Genomic DNA, 20,976 nt, shown 5'->3' with positions numbered 1-20,976 from the left:
ATCGGCGTGCTCCCTGGAGCTAAGGAAAGAGGGAAGCAGAGGGATGGTTGTAGAGGTTAGAACAGGCCAGGTCCAAAGGTGGGCGCATCCCTCTGCCCACGTGTGAGTAGCCAGAAGCAAGTCCTCTTGACACGGGGGAAGCTGGGAAAAGCAGTCCCTGCCCGGGCAGGCCGTTCCCAGGAAGCACTGCGGGAGTGGGAGCAGTCGGCATTAGCGTAGATCTGGTCTTCTCTGCCACCGCAAATACAACCAGCAAGAAAACGAAAAGTTCCAGAAACTGAATTAGAACAGGGGTCATGGAAGTCCGGGCTCAGTATCTCCAGCTGAATCCGTTCACTCGGCTGTACAGACCGCCCACCGCAAACCCTCCCCAGCCGGTTCCCAGCACTTCTCCGTGTTCACCGGGGGCAAATCGAAAGGCAAGGGAAGTGGTTTCCAAGGTGACATGTGAACTCACTCCTGGCAGGGTGCAGCCGTTGGTGGCCGACTCCAGCTAGACAGCTCATGGAGCGCGAGGCTAGATCCCGTGAAAACGCCTGCAGCGGTACAGAAGATTTGGGAAGAAAAATATTATTTTGTTTTTGCCACTACAATGTCTAACACAATTACATCTGCTTGATTTTTAATAGTAGTTTTATTGCCATGGAATGCATGTATCACACAATTCAATGATTTAAATATATTTAGAAGAATTGTGCAATTATCTCCACCATCCATTCTAGCGCCTCCTCCTCATTCTTATAGCCCCTGTGATTAGCGCCCCCAGCCTCCCCTGCTATAACCCCAAGAAACGATTCATCCAGTCATGGCCTCAGCCCTGAATTCCATTGAAGGAAAACCATTCAAAGAAAAAAACCAACAACTACAGCAAAATAAAACACCGAAACACCTCAGTGGGAAAGAAAGCAGAAAATCATATGAACTGGAACAAATTAAGAAAGGGGCTGGGGGAAAACCAATGATGTCTGCTAACTCTACTCTCCGAAGAACGCGCCAGGCTAGTCACGCCTCTAGTCGCCTCGCTAGATGCCGGTCGGCCAACTGGGCGCTCGAGCCACACGCTGCTCTTTTGGTACGTTCATGTGGCTCTGAGGTAAAACTGAACATGAAAATAAAAGTGTCATCGTTTCATTTAAAGCATATTATTCTGACCATTTGTTTGTAAAACTATATTTATGGCATATAGTTAATTCAGTTGATGTATGGACTATTATAAAAGCTGTAAGAGTCCCCAATTTAACTATATACATATTATGGCTCTCGAATCATTTTTAACTTGTTGTGGGGGACAAGATGGACTCCTCTGTCTCAAAAGTTTGCCGACCCCTGCCCTACGCAATGGTCCGAGGATACCATGGACCTCAACAGAGGCTGAGCCCCCGAGGACCCTGAAAATGGATTGGGGCATCTCACTGTCCCCCAGAGCAACCAGGCATCCCCTGCATTTTTTGCCTAATATGTCATTATTGCGTGGCGGAGACAAATTCTCAATAAAAGGTCTATTTGCAGGGTTTGAGCACGAACACTATTACTCTGTGGGTTGAGCATTGGGCTGGTTCCACCGACCAGCCATTCTGCAGAAGAAAGAATGGGCAGTCCGCTTCCATAAAGACGCAGCACCTCAGAAAGCTACAGAGTGGCGATGAGCTGCCATCCACTTGATGGTGGCAGGTTGGGGTCGCTACACTTTAGGAAGGTTGACAGACACCTGTCTCCCTTTTGGACCTCTGGATCTGAGATCCTGTGACTCAGGGAGAGCCCCAGAATGCCCACCACTCAGCCTGCCCTCGGTTATGCTAGCTGATGCTCATGGCATCAGATACAAACCAGAGAGGAATAAAGCGCTCCTTCAGAAGGTGACATTCCATTTCCGGCGAGGAGCAAGGGGCAGGCGGCCACACCAACACGGGACTGCTCTCCGGGGGGCAGAGAGCCAAGTGCCCTGGCAACCACAGGGCTTTCAACACCCACATCTCAATTCCACCAGGTCCTATTGGGCAAGAGTTTCGCACCTGACCTTTCCCTCCCTTCCCACTTTCCCTCCCCCCTCCCCTTGACCTTCAGGTTTAGCTAATGGAAACTTTACCATTCACAACAGCACATGGTCCGGCTCACTCGCTTTAGACACGCCATCCGCAGGCAGGCATCGATCGCTGGAAGAGGTCATCATGCCAGGTCGGAAGCTGGTGAGGGTGACAGAGAGCCTCAGTAAGATGCCCTGACACAGTGGTCACTACGTGGGCGTCACTGTGCCACATTTCACTCCTCTGTCCATAAAGTCGCCGTGAGTTGGAGCACAGGTGACGCCAGCTACCTCTCTGTCTCCAGGGACTACAATGTGGGGAGCTTCTACTTAGAGAAAAGCGGTATTAAACACACACACACACAATAAAGGGAAATAACACCAAAGTGTCTTTAAATGGGTTTGCCATGTCTAGACGGAGGTTGGACTCCTCAGGGCCTGGTAAGCCTCAACCTCACACACCCACTCATCCAATATTCACCAAGCACCCTCTATGTGGGGAGCGTTCTGACGACAGACAGTGTTTCTATGGCTGCAGCCTCCTCCAAGAGCACATGATAGTCCATCCGCCCCTCCTGGGTGGCACAAGCAGTGGGTGATGTGTTGATCTGCAGCCTGTTGGGACGTTGCGTGGTGCAATGAGTAAAGCTGGGGTGGTTGGATCGGCTCCTACCGCAGGGCCTGCTCTACTGCAGGGCAGAGCAGGAGGAAATGGACTGCTAGGACAGGAGGGAGGGCCGGGCCTTGACAGAGGGCACATCTTCCCCCAGTGAAGGAAGAAAGAACTATAGCAGGTGGCTGAAATGCTGTAAGCACCAACTAGCCTCCTCTCCAGGTCCCTGGGGACCGACCCCTGTTCAGAAGCTGTCCAGAAGTCGAGCTACTCTCCTGGCCGTGCCTTTGCTCAGTCTCCATGAAACTTCTTCATCCTCTGAAAAGAGTACAAGACACTATGCGGTCCCTGACAACAGCCGATAGATATTTAAAGGTCCGTTGAGACGATTTCCACCCAGAGCATCCTTATGGGACAGAGTTGAACTGTCCCGTCGCTTTTCCAAGCAGACTGCCACATTGTACTCCCATGAAGCCGCTGGTGGATTCAAACTGCCAACCTTTCAGCCAGCAGCTGAGTGCTCCATCATTGTGCCACTCTTACTAATGCCAGACACGAGGGTCTATCAGGACAGAAATCAGACACAAATCCTTCCCTGTGGGAAACATACACTCCGGCCATTATAAATAAATACAGTATCCAGATATTTAGAAAATGACTAGTTCTTTAAAGGATGGCATGAGAACTGAATAGGATAAACCTGTGTGTGTTCATTATATTTCAATTAAAAAAAAGATTTTCAAGAGAGACCCACGTAAGGAATATAGAGAATTTGGAGTTCAGGGTGAAAGACGGGGTTCTAAAATAGGGGAGTAAGTGCAGGCGTCCTTGAGAAAGTGCTACTGGAGCAGATGCTTAAAGGACAGGAGATAGCTGTGTAGCTACCTGAGGGAGGAGCATTTCGTCTTAGACTGGCGATTTATAAGGGCCTGCATCTCTCTAGGGGTCAGAGGCTTGAATGCCTCCTCTTTGCCTTTGAACATGTCCTGAGTAAAGTTAAGCCTCTGCTGAATGGCCTAGGCTCTGCAGAACCAAACAATGGAATTCTCGGGACTGAGGCCGAGCCTCAGGTTACAGATCTATAAAAGGAGACTAATGTCGCCACACCCTCACCGCGTTGTCATAAACCAAGAGTCCAAAGGAACAGAGTAGGTCACAAAGTGAAACTGAAGTCTCTGAGCTGACCTAGGGTCACCGGCCTGGGGTTAGCACTTGTGTGCCAGGAACTGGGCTCCATCCGGGTTTCCACTGCCTGGCCGATTGGGTTGTCACAGCAACCCTGAAAAAGGAGATGCCCTTCTATTACCACTTTGCTCACCGGCAAAGCGAGGCTTAGGGAGGTTGCCTAGCCGGCCCAAACCATCTGAATTGGCAAGTGGTCGAGTCAGAACATGACTCCGGCAGTACACGAGTCCACATTCTCACTATTGCTACACCTCACCACACCATTTCTTCTGAATCTTCTTTGGTGGTGTGACCAGGAAGAAACAGCCTCTGAGCCCCAAAGTAGACATCGCCCTAATCTCTGTGGTCTCTTTTGCTGGAAGAGAACCCAGCAGTTTTCTTTGTCCGGTCTTTGTAGAAGAGCAGAAGAGTACCCCTGAAGCCGGGGGCCTGTGACAGCTGTGGGAGGGGAGAAGCGGGGAGAGATTCTTAGAATTAGGGCCAAGGCTGGAGCTGCAGGCTCTGCTCTCAGATCATTCTAGATAGGGGTGGTCATGAGGCTTTTAACAGACACCTTGCGACTCCCTCTCATTTCTCTCAAGCACCCTACATTCCTATTATCCCCTCATGAGTCCTTAACCCCTATCTTTCTACAACTAGCACCCCACAGCGACCCTGACCTACTCAGCCTGTCTCCCAGGAAGCACGTGGGCCAGTATGGGTGAGGGGAGAGAGCCTTCTGCAGCCTCAAGAGCAGCGGTTCTCAACCTTCCTCATGCCGTGACCTTTGAATACAGTTCCCTCAAGTGGTGGTGACTCCCAACCATAAAATTATTTTTGTTGCTACTTCATCACTGTCATTTTGCTACTGTTCTAAATCGGGCGACCCCTGTGAATGGGCCATTGGAGCCCCAACGGGGTCACGACCCACAGGTTGAGAACCGCTGCTCCCTCTGTGGTGCATCCCGCAGGCCTGACTCCGGCTGTGGTAGACCCTTACAGCAGTCTCTCTTCTCCACAGAGCAACACAGCTTTCATCGCCTTGATCTTGGCCAGACCAGAGCACCCATTACCATGCGTCTGCGCTGACTCGGGGATGCTGCGGGACAAACCAGCGCTGTGTGATCTTGGTGGGAGCAGACTGTCGCATCTCTCCGCTGTGGGCTGGCCCGTGGGTTCCAAAGCCATGACTTGGTTTATCAGCCTAGACTGTCGACCGCTACATCACCTGGGTCCCGCCATTGTGAAAATGGGACTCCAATGACGGGGTGACTGGTTGGGGGGGAGGAAACGTAGGAGAAATTGGAGCAGAGAAGGGGCTGGGCGACACCTGTTTGGTTGGTACTGTTCTCAAACACAAACTCTCCTCCTTAGTCAGATTACGTCAACAGTAATCGTGAGGAGCATCGACTGAGCGAGTGCCGAGCGAGTGATGCTCCAGTGCTCACTTGCTTCCTCACAAGCTATGAACCCAAAGAAGAACCAAATAAACCAACAAAAACCCCACTGCTGTCGTGTCCATTCTAACTCCCAGCAACCCCACAGAGGGCTTCTAAGACTACATCTTTACAGGAGCCCACGGCCTCATTTTCCTCTGATGGGTCAGCTGGTGGGTTTGAACCACAGATCTTTCCATTAGCAGCCAATGCCTACCCTGCAGCACCACCAGGGATCCTTGGACCAGCAACGAGGGGTGATGTTATTGTGTTCATCTTGATCCTCTGGGAGCAGATGCCACGGCAGGGCCACATGTGCATGGGTTTTCTTAGGGGACATGTTTGCGAGAAAGCAGGCAGGCAGGAGAGCCACGGAACCGAGTGGTGCCAGTGAAGGAAGGCATGGGGCGGCTATCCCTCCTCGGAGACCCAGACTTCAACCTGCCAAGACAAGAAGATACAGGGACAGGAAACTGGAGTATTTGAAATGGCACAACCAGAACACAGTGAAAGAGAACGTGGACGCAGCGTGAACACTGCGAATTGTCACGTGGGAGCCTTACTTGCTGCGTAAACTTTCACCAAAAACACAACGAAATTATCATGAAGGATGTAGGAATAAAGCTCACCAGGGATGGAAATGAGGAACTTAAGTCAACAGAGCCTCTGGTGAAATTGACCCGGGATGTGAATCTTCTTGCTGGCAGACAGAGTGCTTTGGAAAGTGGATTACTGAAGACCAAGTTAGATTAGAATATGACACTTTATGATTCTCTCTCCCTTTTGACCCATTTTAGATTTGTTCTAGTTTGTAAGATTTTCTGCTTGCTTTTTGATTGAAGTTTTTCTTTATTTTGCTATGGTTGATGGCTTTTTGTTTTGTTTGGGGGCTTTCTGGTATGTTTTTCTGTACATGAAATCCAGTATAGATAAACCGATAGTGAGCGTAAGTAACTGGATTAACAGCTTCTGAGGGTCCTGGTCAGAGGGGGTTGGGAGAAACAGGGAGCCAATAACACTGAGTACAAGAAAGAAGAAAGTTGTCTAAAATGGATTGTGGTGGTGATTGCATGATTTTTGAAAATATGATTAAACCATTGAATAGTATGATGTATGAGTTATATATCAATAAAACTGGGGTTTTAAAGAAAGGAAGGAAGGAAGGAGAAACACCAAGCCAAATCCACCACCATCAAGTCCATTTCAATTCATAGCGACCCCATAGGACAGACTAAAACTGACCCATAGGATTTCCGAGGCAGCAGCAGTGAATACCATTAAGCACACAATCCTCCTCCAGTTGTCTGTCAGTTGTCATACTGTGATTGTTTGTGTGTTGTGATGCTGAAAGCTATGTCACTGGTATTTCCAGTACCAGCAGGTTCGCTCAAAGTGAAAGGGTTTTCGCAGAGTCTCCAGACTGAGAAGAGACTGGTGTCCGTTTCAGAGGCATTACCACTGAAAATCCGATGGAGAGTATCGACACATTGTCAGTGACTGGAAACCTAATGACTAGACAGAACGCTGTGAAGAGAGTGCCCCTCGGGTCAAACGGCGCTCAAAATATGATTGTGGTCGAGCTGCATCCTCTAAGTAGAGTTGGTCATCGTGAAAGGGATGGCGTCCACCCTTCCTGGCCTTCATTTTGAATCAGAAAAGCCTATGGTTTACTATGCTGGTAATGTAAAAATGAGAAGGAATCGCTGCAAACATCAGTTAATAATTGGAACTTGGACTGGTGCCAAGTATGAATCTAAGAAAATTAGAAGTCATTAAAAATGAAATGAAGTAACAATTGATATTCTAGGTGTTAGTGAACTGAAAAGGACTGGGATTGGCCATTTTGAATCAGAAAATTATACGGCTTACTATTCTGGGAATGTCACAAGCAAGAGGAATGGCGTGGCGTTCATCACCAAAAAGGACATTTCAAGATTTATCTTGAAGTACAATGCTGTCTGTTACAGACAGGATATTACCTATCCCCATACACAAAATTCAATCAACATGACTATTATTCAAATTTATGCAGTAACCATTAAAGCTGGGGATGTAGAAATTGGAGAATTCTACCAAAATCTTCGGTTTAAAGTTGATCAAACTGCAATCAGATGCTTTGATTGTTACTGGTGATTGGAATGCAACACCTGGAAACAAAAAGTAAGGAACTGCAGCCTGATTCCTGGGGGTCAGAAACCAGCAGGGCGTTGGGCACACCTTTAGTGCCCCATCAAAGTTTGGGGGAAAGGTGACTGGGCTCCAGGACAAGAAGAAAAAATGCTGGCACCCTGAGCTAGAGCCACCTCCTCCACCACATGCCTTTCGCTGGTCTTTCTAACAAGAGGGAATTTCACCTCTGTGAGTTCCCATGGTTCTCTGCAGCTCTCCTGAATCCCCAAAAGTCTACCCTACACATAATTTTTTTTAATGTCATACCTTTATTAAATCTGTGTGATGTTAGCTGGCATTGATGGGAGTTCCTTACCCCGGTCTAGAAAGACGAGCTACCAGCAGAGTGAATGTGAGATCCCAGCAGAGACTGCAGCACTGAGACCATGAGACAGAGCAGAGCAGCTGCACCGAGACAATGACACAGGTGGGCAAAGGCCAAGGGGTCTCATGACTGGGAGGCTGAACTGAGAGACATGTCGCTGCTGGCCTGGCTGAGAAGAGGTGCTCCTTTGGACAAAGCATTGTATCCCTGCTGTTTTCTGATCCTGACTTGTGGCACATGTTAACCTCCCTGATAAAGTCCCATACTCATGAGCATTGTGTGTGACTGCTGTGTGGCACTGTAAAGGATTCCTGAACCCAGCAGAGAAGGAGTCGTTGTACCGAATAGGGTGAAGAAGGACAGAGGGCGGGGGTGTATCATAAACATCACCTGTGGGCTGATGTGGAGTTGGATTATCCCCTTTGAGGAGGTCAAACATGGCCTCCGTGTCATTTCCTCAAATCTATCCTATAATAAATAAATACACAAATGTATTTGCACACTACCATCTCCTTAGTTTTCCTGGGGCACTCACAACCTGCTCTGAGCAAACACCGGTAGGAGCCTGAACAAGCCTGAACTCCAGATATGCCTTTGAGCCATTTTGCCTACACATACAAACTCTATGTAAATGACCATAACCAGTGAGCAGAGAGGCTGCTGTGGGGAGAAACGGAAGGAATCCCCTAGCACCTCTATGTCTGATTTTTCCAGTTGCTCATGAGGCAGCAAGGGCATGCATCTGCCAGTTGTGGGAAGTACTTCAAATGTCCTCTTGTTCACAGCTGATATTTTCTAGCCCCAGATTGCTCCACTGCTGACAACAAACCCTTAGACTTCTCACTGAGGAAGATATGCAAAATGCATTCATTCATAAGTGAATATCAACCTTTTGGCAGTGCCTATCAAAATCTAAAACGCAATAGGGGCAGCATGTAGAATCAGGGGTTCAAGGAGGAGGGGAGAACAGTGGGGAGAGGGGGTGTAAAAGGGGGACGATGTCAAGGAGCCCACGTAGAAAGAGACTGTCTGGAAACTGGTGGGGTGGCAATTGTACACTTTCACTTGATAAGACTGAACTACGGAACAATACACAGATTAAATCCCAATTAATTATATATTTTTAAAAACTTAACATGTAAACCCTAACTCGGTGCTCCATAAGCCATAATAACCCTGTCTTCCCTTCCCAACCTCCTACCCTGTGTCCCAACCCCTCAGACACTGGTCGGTATACACTGCCCTCTTCTTGAAGTAAGGAGGCCACACCATATGTGCTCGCCCCTCCCTCCCCCACAAAGAATCATATTGTGTCATTCTATGTTTTCAATCATGTTCATTTTTGCTGTTGTTGAGAATATACAGCAAGACATACACCAATATGGCAGTTTCTAAATACAACATTCAGCTATATTGATTACATTCTACAAGTTATGTAAGCATGCTTGCCTCCTACTCTCATTGGTTCCTCCTCAATTAAGATAAATCCAGTGGTCCCTCCTAAAGGTCTATTTTAATCTCCCAAGTGGCTTTTTTCAATTTGATCCCAGGTAGCTAGTTCCCCAAAGAGCAGACTGCTCAAGGTAGACACTTTTTCCAGTTCAGCAAAACTGTTGTTTAAGTGTAAGAAGACTCTGGGGTTATTTGGGTTTACAATGTCAAGATTCTCTCTGGGCAATAGTTTCCAGAGTTTATCTGATCTTTGGAGCTCCAGAAAGTCTAGTATCCCTGAGGAATTCAAATTCTGTTCTACCTTTCTTCTCTTTGCATCGGAAATTTGTACATCTTTGATCAAACTGTTCAGTAATGGTAGCCAGTTCCCATCCAGTTCTGCTCTCAGGGCAATGGAAGCAATTTTGATGGAGGCAGATTAGCCACACATTCTACATCCCCCTCCTATTCCTGACTCTTCTTCTCGCTGTGTTGTTGCAGGTGAATAGCGACCAGTAACTGTGCCTTGGATGGCCCACAGCAAAATTGTAAGAGCCCAGCCATTAAACGTCAAAGTAGGATATAGAATTGAAACACAAAACATGTCATCAGGTCAATCAGCTGACTGTCCTTTGTGATTAGCATTTCATTCAGCATAACATGAAGGAAGCCCTTGTGATCCAAGGGTTCCGCTCCCAGCTACAAACCAACAGATTGGGAATTTAAACCCACAAGCCATTCCATGGGAGAAAAGACCTGTCTCCCAAAGATATTACAACTTAGGTAGCCCCATACAGTAGGTCTATAGGGTCACTATGAGTCCGAATTCACTCAAAGGCATCTAACAACAACAACATCTTTAAGGTCCGTCCATATTGTAACACATCACAACTTCATTTCTCATTCGGAGTCATAGGCCGCTGTATGTGTCCACCAGACGTTGTGTATCCATTCATCCACCCATGGGCATGAAAGTTGGTTCCACCTTTGAGCTATGGTGAATAGCGCTGCAGTGGACATTGGTGGACTGAGTCTGCTCATGTCATTGCTCTCAGGCCCCTGGGGTGTGTCCCTAGCAGTGGGATGGCTGGATGATACGGTAGTTCTACTTTTATTTTTTCGAAAAACCACCACACTATCATTTCTGCAACAGCTATACCATTTTACATTCCCATCAGAAACGTTCCAGTCTCCCTACATTCTCACCAGTATCGTTTATTTTCCTACTTATTTTAATCGTCCATCCTCATTCACTGCCCTCACGTCCTGCGACTCATAGCGACTTGATAGGACAGGGTAGACCTGCCCTGTGGGTTTCTGAGACTGTAACTCTTCATGGGCGTAGAAAGACCCATCGTTCTCCCTTGGAGTGGCTGATGTTTGGGTGCATCTCTGAGGACTAATGGTGTTGAGCACCTTTTTGGGTGTTTGGTGGTCATTTGATGTGTTTAGTGAAGATCGTTTTTTGGTGAACCAGGTCTTTAGCCCATATTTTGATTGAATCCCTTGCCCTTTTGCTGTTAACCTCCTGGAGTTTTATATAAAGCTCATGGATTAAAGGTGAGGGTGCATAGAAGACGAATGTAATTAGTATCACTAAGTTATATGCTGGCCACTCGGTTATACCTGGAGGAGTTGGTGAACTGGAGAGCGTTTTGCTGTGCATACTTTTGCCACAATTTTTTAAAAAGTAATTACACTGTTAACAATGAGTACAAGGAAAAAGAAAATGTTCTAAAATTTATTTTTGTATTGACTGTACAACTTGTCTTGATATGATTAGACTACTTAATTATATAACATGTTGAAGAAGTGCCAATAAAATGGTGTTTTTAGAGGAGATCGGACGCATTCAGGGTGGTACAGTCGTAAACAAAATCGTGTTTTTTAAAGTAAAAAGAAAATGCAGAGTACAGCAAAAGAATAAGTTCTACAATGGCAAACAGCTCAACTGGCAACCGCTGCACGTTAGCTATTAGCTATATCTAGAGGAACAACTCAACTCTTCAAGAGATTTAATTTCTTGGTTTCTAAGTTTAAGGTCATGGTTTCGTGACACACCCCAAATGGCCTATTCTTGTACATATTAGTCATCTACTTCCAAAAATTAGCTGATAGAAACTGTAGGGTCACAACAGAGCATTGTCTGGTTCGCTCCTTGTGAACACTTCATCGGGAGCGTCACTTGTTGGAGGAAGACACCATGTTTGGTAAAGCAGGGGCCAACAACAGCCAGGAAGACCTTCCCTGGGAGAAACCAGCACCGTGACCAGGACAAAAGACTCAAACACAACCCTGGTCAACATTTCGCTTGGTGGTACCTAAGATTGCCACGGCCAGACTCTCTGGATGGCAGCCATCGATCTACACAGTAATAAGGAGTGCTATTCAGCTAGAAGCAAGAATATCATGCTATGGTCTCCATTGTGGAAACTATTAAGATATGCTTAGTCTAAAAAGCAAGTTGCAAAACAATATACATAATAATTTCATTTATATTTAACTTTCAAGTGAATTTCTCATATGCCTTTATCCACTATTTGAATGCAAACACATTCATTTGAGAAGTTCACAAGAGTGGATAAAAGTAAAAGCAAACTGTTAAAAGAAGTTATTTTGGGAGGGGGAACTGGTGGCACAGATGGGAAAGGAGAGTATAAAGAGGAACGTTGACATTTCACTCTTCATACATTGAAAAAAAAAAAAAAAACCTAGTTACTGACTCATGACAATCCCTCACATGCCAAAGGCCATGTGTGCCCTGTAAGCTTCAATGGCTATGACCATTGGGAAGTTGTCTGCTGGGACTTACTCTAAGGAGCCTTTGGGTAGATTTGAGGTCAACCTTTGAGTTAGGAGCTGAGCACTTAATCAACTGCACCAACCAGGCAACCTGTACACAGATAGATGTAGTCTCATGTGTACATCTACTTTCCAGGTAGATGATCGGACATTGTGGCTGTTGATAGGTACCCTAGAGTAAGTGTCAACTGAAAACAAGCCTCTGCACAACAGAAGCACCACCCAGTCCTTTTCCACCCTCACAACTATTGCTGTGCTGGAATTCATTGTTGCAGTCACTGTGTCTATCCATCTCGAGGGTCGTCTTTTTCCATAACCCTCTGCTTCACCAAGTTTGAAGTCCTTCTCTAGGGACTGGCCCCTCCTGAGGACGTGCGTAAAGAAAGAAACATGAAGTCTCACCAACCTCGCTTCGAAGTCTGTCCTTCCTTCCAAGACACATGTGTTGATTCTTCTGGCAGTGCATGGTGTATTCCATGCTTTCCACCAGTCCTGTAATTCTCAGACATCAATCCTTCAGTCTCCCGTCTTCAGAGACCAGCTTTCACATGCATGTAAGACAAGTGAAAATACCATGGCTGGGGTCAGATGTACCTTCGTCTTCAAAGTGACATCTTAGCTCTCGAGCTCTTTCAAGAGACCTTTTGTATCAGATTTGTCCAATGAAGAACAGGACATCAAGATGAGGGGAAGGCTTATTCACGGCCTGGGCTATACAGATGACACCACCTTGCTTGCTGAATGCAAGTGGGACTTGAAGTACTTGTTGATGAACATCGAAGGCTGCAGCCGTGAGTGTGGATTGCAACTCCATGTAAAGAGAACAAAAATCCTCACAACTGGACCAATAAGCAATATCACAATAAATGAGCATGGCCTTTTAGAAGAAGTTAGCGAGACAAAAAATGGAGTTGTCAACAATTTCCTTTTCCTCGGATCCACAATCACTGCTCATGAAAACAACAGTGGTCATGACGTCAAACGACACACCGCACGGGGTCAATCTGCAGCCCGAAACCTCTTTCAAGTGCTGAAGAGTAAAGATGTCCCACTTTGAGGACCCAGGTCTGACCGAAGCCACGGTATGTTCCATCCCTGCGTGTGAAGGTGGGCAAACCAGAGAAGAATCGATGCATTTGAATGACAGTTTGGCAAAGAACATTGAAAATAGCATAGACTACAAACTAGCAATGGAGGACAAGCAAATATGTCTTGGAGAAAGTATAATCAAAACAGAATGCTCCTTAGAAGTGAGAGAGGTGAAGCCTGAGTGATCATGAGGTGTCCACGGGAAAATGTATTAGAAGTTCAAAAACAAACAATCAAATTGACATGAAGGAGCCTGCACAAAGTGCAGACGTAAAACCCACCTGTAAGATAACTGGATAGCCCCTCACAGAAGGGCCATACGGAAGGGATGATATACCCAGGATGAGGCTGAGCACTGATGAAGCACATACCTCTCCTGTACTTCTTTAATACTTCCTCCCCTTACTATCATGGCCTTTGCTTGACCTCATTAATCCTGTTAACCCTGCATATGTTCATTTGTCAGTGCATGAAAGCCAAGACAGAGACCTCTTCAGAAACAGTAATGGGAGTAATGATTCCCTGAGGGTACAGGAAGTGTGTGTGTTGGGGGGGAGGGGGGTGCTTGACAGCAATGATGACTGTACAGCTCCACTCAAGGGGAACATATAACAGAATTGCAGGTGAATGGATATACATCGGGTGGTGGGTGTAAAATACAGCAAAAATAATAATCACATTAACAGTAGTAATAATATATAATAATTAGGGTTCCTGGGGGGTTAGGGTGGAGGAAGGAGGGGATAAAGGGAGCTGATATCAAAGAGTTCAAGAAGAAAGTTTTTTTTAAAACTGATGGTGGCAGCAATTGTACGATTATGCTTGATCAAACTGAGTTGTGGATTGTTATAATATCTGTAAGAGCTGCCAGTAAAATTATTATTTTTAAAAATATTAATAAATAAATAAAATTAGGGGACAAAAAGAAGTGAGGAGGGTGAGACTTCCTTGCACCTACATTGGACACGCTACCCAGAGGACCAGTCTTTGAGGAAGGGCATCATGCTTGATAGAGTAAGGCAGTGTTTCTCAACCTTCCCCACATGCCGTGACCCTTTAATATAGCTCCTCATGTGGTGGTGACCCCCAACCATAAAATTATTTTCATTGCTACATCATCACTGTCATTTTGTTACTGTTATGAATCGGGCCACCCCTGTGAAAGGGTCGTTCAACCCCCAAAGGGGTCTCGACCCCCAGGTTGAGAACCGCTGGAGTAGCGGTCGGCCACAAAGAGGAAGCCCCTCAGAGATGGATCCACAATGGCTGCAGGGATGGACACAACACAACAATAGTGGTGAGGATGACACAGCCTTGGGCAGGATTTCTCCCCATTGCAGCCTAGGCCAACATGAGTCAGCACTGACCAGCCAGCACCTCAGATCCGTCTGTTCAGGTGCGTCCGCCTCTCTGACAAGTACTGAGCACCTGTGAGTTGGCAGGAGTTCCATGGCAGTGAGAGCTTGGTCCTGGGTCAGGAGCCCTGGTGGTACTGCGGGTGATGCACTGGACCACTATTAATGCAGGGTCAGCAGTTCCAACACCCCAGCTGTTCCCCCGGGCAAGGAGGCAGCTGTCCGCTCCTGCATAGGAATGGATCAGACCCACGTTCTCATCTGCCCTCCTCCTCTCCCTTCCTCTCTAGCCCAAGTTGGGGTGAGAGGTTGAAGCAGAGTCTACTGTGGGGTGAGTCATAAGGAGAAGAGAAGGCAGCAGAGGGGTGCCAGAGAGCCAGAGGCTTCCCCGGTCTTCCTACAAACACCAGCTCAGCCCCCGCTCCCACACCCCCCACCCCCTGCGTAGCTGACCGAGGTCTCCAACAAGATCGTGTCTTCATTGTGATCTAACCCCAAACTGTCGAATTCAGAACCGTGGGTTGCCAATTCAGAGAGGACAGGCTGGGAGAGTGCAGCTCATTCTGAAACTTGGGGCTGGTCCTCCCAGGAGGCTGTGGCAGTTTGAGGAACAAAGGAAGACCCACAGCTGTCTGAAGAGGGAAGGAGCAATTTCACAGTTCAGCAGGACTCAAGACAGTAATGGCCTGGGGCAGTCTACTGCCCTGGGCTTGGGCCAGCACCACTTAGTGTGGACACTCATTTATATAACCATTGTAAATACTTTGCATACCAGGAACTTCCTTTGGATCAAAGAGAAGAAGCCTACTATTTGTTCTTTCCGGTCCCAGGGACAGAACCAGAACCAAGAAGAGAGTGGACATGTCAAGGGAGAAGGCTGGACCCAAGGGAATGCCCCACTACTGACTTGCTTCTGACTCACAGTGACCCTGTCGGGCATTGCAGAGCTCTTGTATGGGCGTAGCTGTACCTTCCAGCAGTTGATGGGCATCATTCTCCCACAGGGCGGCTGGCGGCTGAGCAGGCCTGGCAATGAGCAGGCTAGGGCTCAAACACCGCACCACCAGGGCTCCTTGGGGAATTCCGCTCTTTGATTTCACTTGCAAATCCCATCAGGGGTGTGGGATAGGGGGAAAGAAACTCTTAATGTCCCTTACAGCAAGAAAGATATGCAAACACATGGTATTTGCATGGCAGCTAGCCCCTGGAAATGATACCACACACAGGTGCCCGGCCTGTTGGCGGGCCACTCCCTGCACCCCACGTGAGACCCTGCACGGTTGACCGTGAAGAAACCAGTCTTTCCCCAGAAGGTGGATGGGATTTTATAAGTAACTCCCCACTTTGAGCCGCTGTGGTACAAAGTGCAGAGGCTTCCTGTCCTCTGACAAGGGATGTAAATCCTACTGCTCTGCGTGTGAAAAGGGGGTTCTCTGTTGCACTGATTGGGAAGGATTTGGGTGGGGTTGTGTGGAGACCATTTCTTTTGCGATATGAAAGAGATTGAACAAGCAAGAGAGAGAAGGGGAGAGGGGGGAAGAGAGATGGCACACAGCGTGACGTGAAGATGACCAAGGGCCCAGGGCACAGAACCCGCGGCAGGAGAAAGCCTGCCCCAGAGCTGGGCTCATGGTGTCCTGGCCTGTGAAACATTAACCTGTTAAACCACCCACATGTGGTCTCTTCGCTGTAACGATGGAGGTAGATAACTGAGACACGTAGGTTCGGGGAAATGTACACTGGAAGCAGGGAGGCCCCTTCAGTACAGAGGAGAGGTGTGAGGACCTAACAAGGAAGGAGCGAAGGCCTTCGGTGAGTTCAGGAGAGGAGCAAGGGAGGCCTAGACAGTCCTCATGCCCATTTTCCAGGCGGCCTCCAATCGGATGGACTGTCATCCTTTCCCATAATAATTCACTGAATTATACAGAGGAGCCTGGATGGAACCATCGTCAAGCTTTGGGGTACAGCAGTGTTTCCCAAAGTGGCAATACCGCCCCCTGGGGGCGCTGGAATGATCTAAAATACTGTACCAACAAAAATAAAATAAAACTCAGTGCCACGGAGTCGACGCCAACTCACAGTGACGGGATAGGGCAGGGCACAACTGCCCCTGTGAGCCCAGTACTAACCCTTTCCAGGGGCAAAAAGGCCCTCTTTCTCACGGGGAGGAATTTGGTGGTTTCAAACTGCAGACCTTGCTGTCCAGCCGGTGCCCACTGTGCTGCCAGGGGTCCTCAGAACAGTTCAGGTGGGGAGGCAGGCAAGATCCAGGTAGGCTGTGACAGCAGACAGCTACACTTTATCCTGGATTACGGGCTACGGGACAAACATCTTCATTGTGTGGGGGACGCTGAGTTTTCTTTTTCTGTGTGTGGGGTTTTTTTGCTCTCCTGAAACAGGGTGGTAGGCCATTTAAGTGTGGGGACCTGCAAGTTAGTGGAGTCCGCCAGCCTCTGCTCACGAGGAAAGCCTCGCATTGTGTCACTGCACAGAGGCACAGCCTTGCAAACTGGGCTGGCTCTACTGTGTCCTACTGGGCCACCCCGAGGCAGGAGAGACTGACTGGCAGCGCACAACAACACGATTGAAGTATTTTTGTACTGTTTTAAAGAGCCCTTTGGGTGGCTCAGAGTGTGCCCCATCAATGATCTAAAGGTTGCCAGTTTGAATCCACCCTGTGGTTCCACAGAAGGAAAGTTTGGTGGGCTGTGCTTACTTGGGTTTAGTCATCTGAATTCAACAACTTCACCTGGGTTTCAGAGACGTGAAAAGACCTGTGAAGTTGTTCACAGCGGATTAGTAAGCAGGCCCAAGTAAGCCCCTGCTTACCTTCCCCCTCCCCCAAAAAACTCACTGCCACCGGGTCACTTCTGACTCATAGCAACACTAGATGACATAGTAGTACTGCCCCTGTGGGTTTCCAAGACTGGAACTTTCTACGGCAGTGGTTCTCAACCTTCCTAACCCGTGACCCTTTCATACAGTTGCTGGGGTTGTGGTGACCTCCCAACCATAAAGTTATTTTTGTTGCTAGAGAATCGCTGCTCTATGGCATCAGAAAGTCCCAACTTTCTCCCAAGGAGCAGCTGGTGGTTTCAAGCTGTTGACCTTGCAGTTAGCAGCCCAACACCTTACCCACTATGCCACCAGCGCTCCAATCCATCCTTGGCTGGTCTGCTTTGGTAAAGATGATAATCAAGGAGACCCCATGGCACAGTCCTGCTCTGTAGCATAGGGGCCACCATGAGTCAGAACCAACTCCATGACACTTTTCAAGTTAAAAATAAATCAATGCATTTTAAAGTAGTTAGAGAAATCACATCGGATGACAATTCTGAATTTTTGTTTTGGGGAGACACCCATGGACATGGGGAGTGGGGGCAGGGATGGAGGGGTTGGGATCTGGGTTGGAAGCACTGGATGGAGAAACTGGGGAGACCCTAATCAGGGCATCCCTTTGAGAAGAGGAAATCAGCTCTCTGTGGGCAGAAGCAGGGACATGGGAGAGAGGCAGGGGCAAAGCTGAAACCCCCGAGGAAAGATCTGGCTCTCGCCGAGACCAGAAGGAAGAGCTGATGGGCAGCCCCTGCCCGTCTTGTCCTCGCACCTTCAAGTCTGCCCTTCACAGGGCAGTGCAAATGGTCTTTCTGGAAGATCTCCTGGGTCTCTGACAGTACAACTGCCTCCTCCAGGACTTGTCTGTGATGCAGTGAGAAACAGGTGAAACTCCATTACAGGCCAGTAAGCACAAGGAAGCCTGTGATTACCTTGCTCACTGGGTCTGCCATCCGTTTCAGGATTATAAATTTGAAACGTCTTCAGTCCTGGAGGAAGACGCTAGGTGAGAGGTGGGTGCTAGCAATACCTAGAAGCAGATCTTTGATGTGGTGAGAAGCCTGTGAACCGCTGGGCACAAATAAGACCGCGCGGATGCTGACCCAGATTCATGGGTGATGTAACACTGCCCCTGTCAGCCACCTGTGTCTCCCTTCTCACGATGCCTCCCACCAAAGTAACGTCTGTCTACTCTTCCTGTGAGCACCAGGAGGGCTGGACCCGCAGCACCCTCGTCTTTGTAACCCTGAAGGTCTTTGCATAGGCACGATACACGATGAGGGTTAGGGACTGTGTCAACCACACTCCTGGGTAAGGGCAGGGGCGGAGCTGAACTTGTCCATGGGGTCACAGCCGGACGACACCTCCTTGGGGCCATAACCCTTTCTGTATAAGAGAGACTGAGTGAGCAGAAGTGAACCTTTGCCCTCTGCTTCCTCTCTCACCCGTGGCGTTGCCTACCAATCCCAGGAGCACTATCAGACCACCAGCAGTGGATTCATTCAGCCAACTTCAGCCCTCCACATCTACCAGCCTGTGCCCCTTACCTCATCATCCCGCTTCCTATTCATCAAGAGAAGCCTGGCTTGCACATGACTGGGCTTATCTATGCCTATAACCATGTAAGCCACTTCGTGAACTACACTTGTGCTGTAGACAATACCTACAAGTGTTGCTGATTTCTCTTCTCTAGAGAACCCAGCCTAACACACACATGAAGAAAGAATAACTGAATCAAAGCATGGGTCCAGGAAGCCAAAGCACACCCCGTGCTTGAAGGGGGCCTGCAGCCTGGGAGCAGTGTCCTGGCACCCCCATGAAGTCTTGATGTAGCTTCATGTCATCAACCAGTTGCCATGAGTCATCTCTGGCTCCTGGCCACCGGTGCCCACATAGAACTGTGCTGCAGAGGTTTACAAAGATGATTTCTTTTTTCCCCCTGAATGATGGCTTCTAGATGGACTCAACCTCGAACCTTTGGATTAGGTGCATGTTAACCATTTTCACCAAGAAAGGCACCCTCCCAACGCTGTGAGGGGAGGAGTTACAGGCTGGCTTTCCCTCCACCAGTGCCCTGTTTCCTTTTCTATGATGGGGTGACACACCCACCCTGTGAGGCTGTGATGGGGAATTCACTGAGATGGTGGCTCTGGGTGGCATCTGCGGCAGGGTGAGCCGCAGGAGGATGCGGGATACGCCCAGCACAGAGCAGGTTGGCTGGTTTAGGTTGGATCCCACCCAGCTCCTTCTGAGCAGGAGGATGGATCTTGCTCCCGCAGGGCCAGGAGGCAATGGCGTTGGTAATCAATACAGAAGCTGTGGGTCTTTCCTTTGACTAGGCCCGGCGGATGGAGATAGAAATTCGGCGGCTGTGGATGACAAGTGGGTAGTGGGTAGTTGGTAGGTCGTGCCTGCTCAAGGTGTGAAGGAAATTCAGATACTGAAAGCAGAAGAGTGAAACAGGGGAGAGTAAGGCTGGGGGAGCCAAGGGGAGGCTAGTGAGGGCGAGGCTGGGGACAGTGGCTGTGCCACCCGTCGGTAAAGGTCAACCAAGCCTGGCTGCAGAGCCTGTCCCTGGCACAAAGGACCCTCTGTGTATCATTAAGGTATGGGCCTCGTGATGGGGGAATTATCCTGGATTATCTAGGTGAGCCCGATCTAATCACATGAGCCCTTGAAAGCAGAGAATCCAGACTCAGTGAGTTGAGACGGGGGGGCTGAGTCAGAGCAATTGGCTCTCGCCGCCGTAGAAGATGGAGGAAGGGATCCAGGCAACCTTCAGGAACTGGGAGACATGCTCCCAGCCAGATGCTCCGGAGGATGTTGACAAAGGTGCCTGCCCTGCCAACTCCAGAGGAACCACTCGGAAGGAAGGTGATCCCTGCGCGCTGCTTGCCTCACCGCATCTGTGCAGGCAGAGGTGGCCCCTTCCTGCTGCTGTCGCCTGGCGCCCCACCACCACCTCCTGTCTCCCTTCTCTGGTGTCTCCAGGTGCTCAGGTTGAACTTCTCTGAAGACCAAACTCCAGCTGGCTAATGGTCAGCAGAGGCTTCAGAGTCACGAGTCAATGTTTCAGGCTGTAAGCTAACTTCAACGACCCACTCACAAGATGCAGAAGGGAGGTGAGGGGACCAGGGCACCCTGTCTGTTCCTATTAGCGGTGAGAGGTGTGGACACAGCCCTTTGATTACTGAAGGGGCAGGGGGGCACTGAGACCACCAGGCCTTCGTTCTAAGCCAGTGAGCTGAGCAGCCTCCCAGTATACTCCTCCCTGTCTTGGGTCCATTCATAAACGAGGAAGGCCCCTGTGAGGGTTCTCCCCTCACAGCCCTGAAGATCATGGGAGAGAGCTCTGACCTTGGGAGGGATGGAGGGAGGGAGAGAGGCCAGCCGTGGAGTCAGAGGCTGTTTCTCCCCCAGGCTCTGCCAGAACCAAGCTCTGAGCGTGGCCACAGGCTCTGATCTGTCCCCTGTCTTCTCACCACTACACTGAAGGGGGTAGGTCCCTGAGGTCACTTCCAGTTGGAAGCTCATTTGAATTTTTGCCTGACCCTCCCACCCACTCCTGGGACTGTCAGGTACTGCACCAGCCTCTTCTCCAGGTGATTTTTAGAGTGATTTGCACCCATCGTCCCCACCCTCCATGCTCCTTCCTGATGCCCCTCCCCCCACCCACCGCACCTAGGCCCCCAGCCTGAGGGTGTCAGCATGAGGCTGTGTAGGTCAGAGATTCA

Source organism: Tenrec ecaudatus, chromosome 1 (genome assembly GCF_050624435.1).
Source record: "Tenrec ecaudatus isolate mTenEca1 chromosome 1, mTenEca1.hap1, whole genome shotgun sequence".
NCBI classification, from domain to species: domain Eukaryota; kingdom Metazoa; phylum Chordata; class Mammalia; order Afrosoricida; family Tenrecidae; genus Tenrec; species Tenrec ecaudatus.
The sequence above is the reverse complement of the archived record's forward strand: the minus strand, read 5'-3'. Positions refer to the sequence as shown.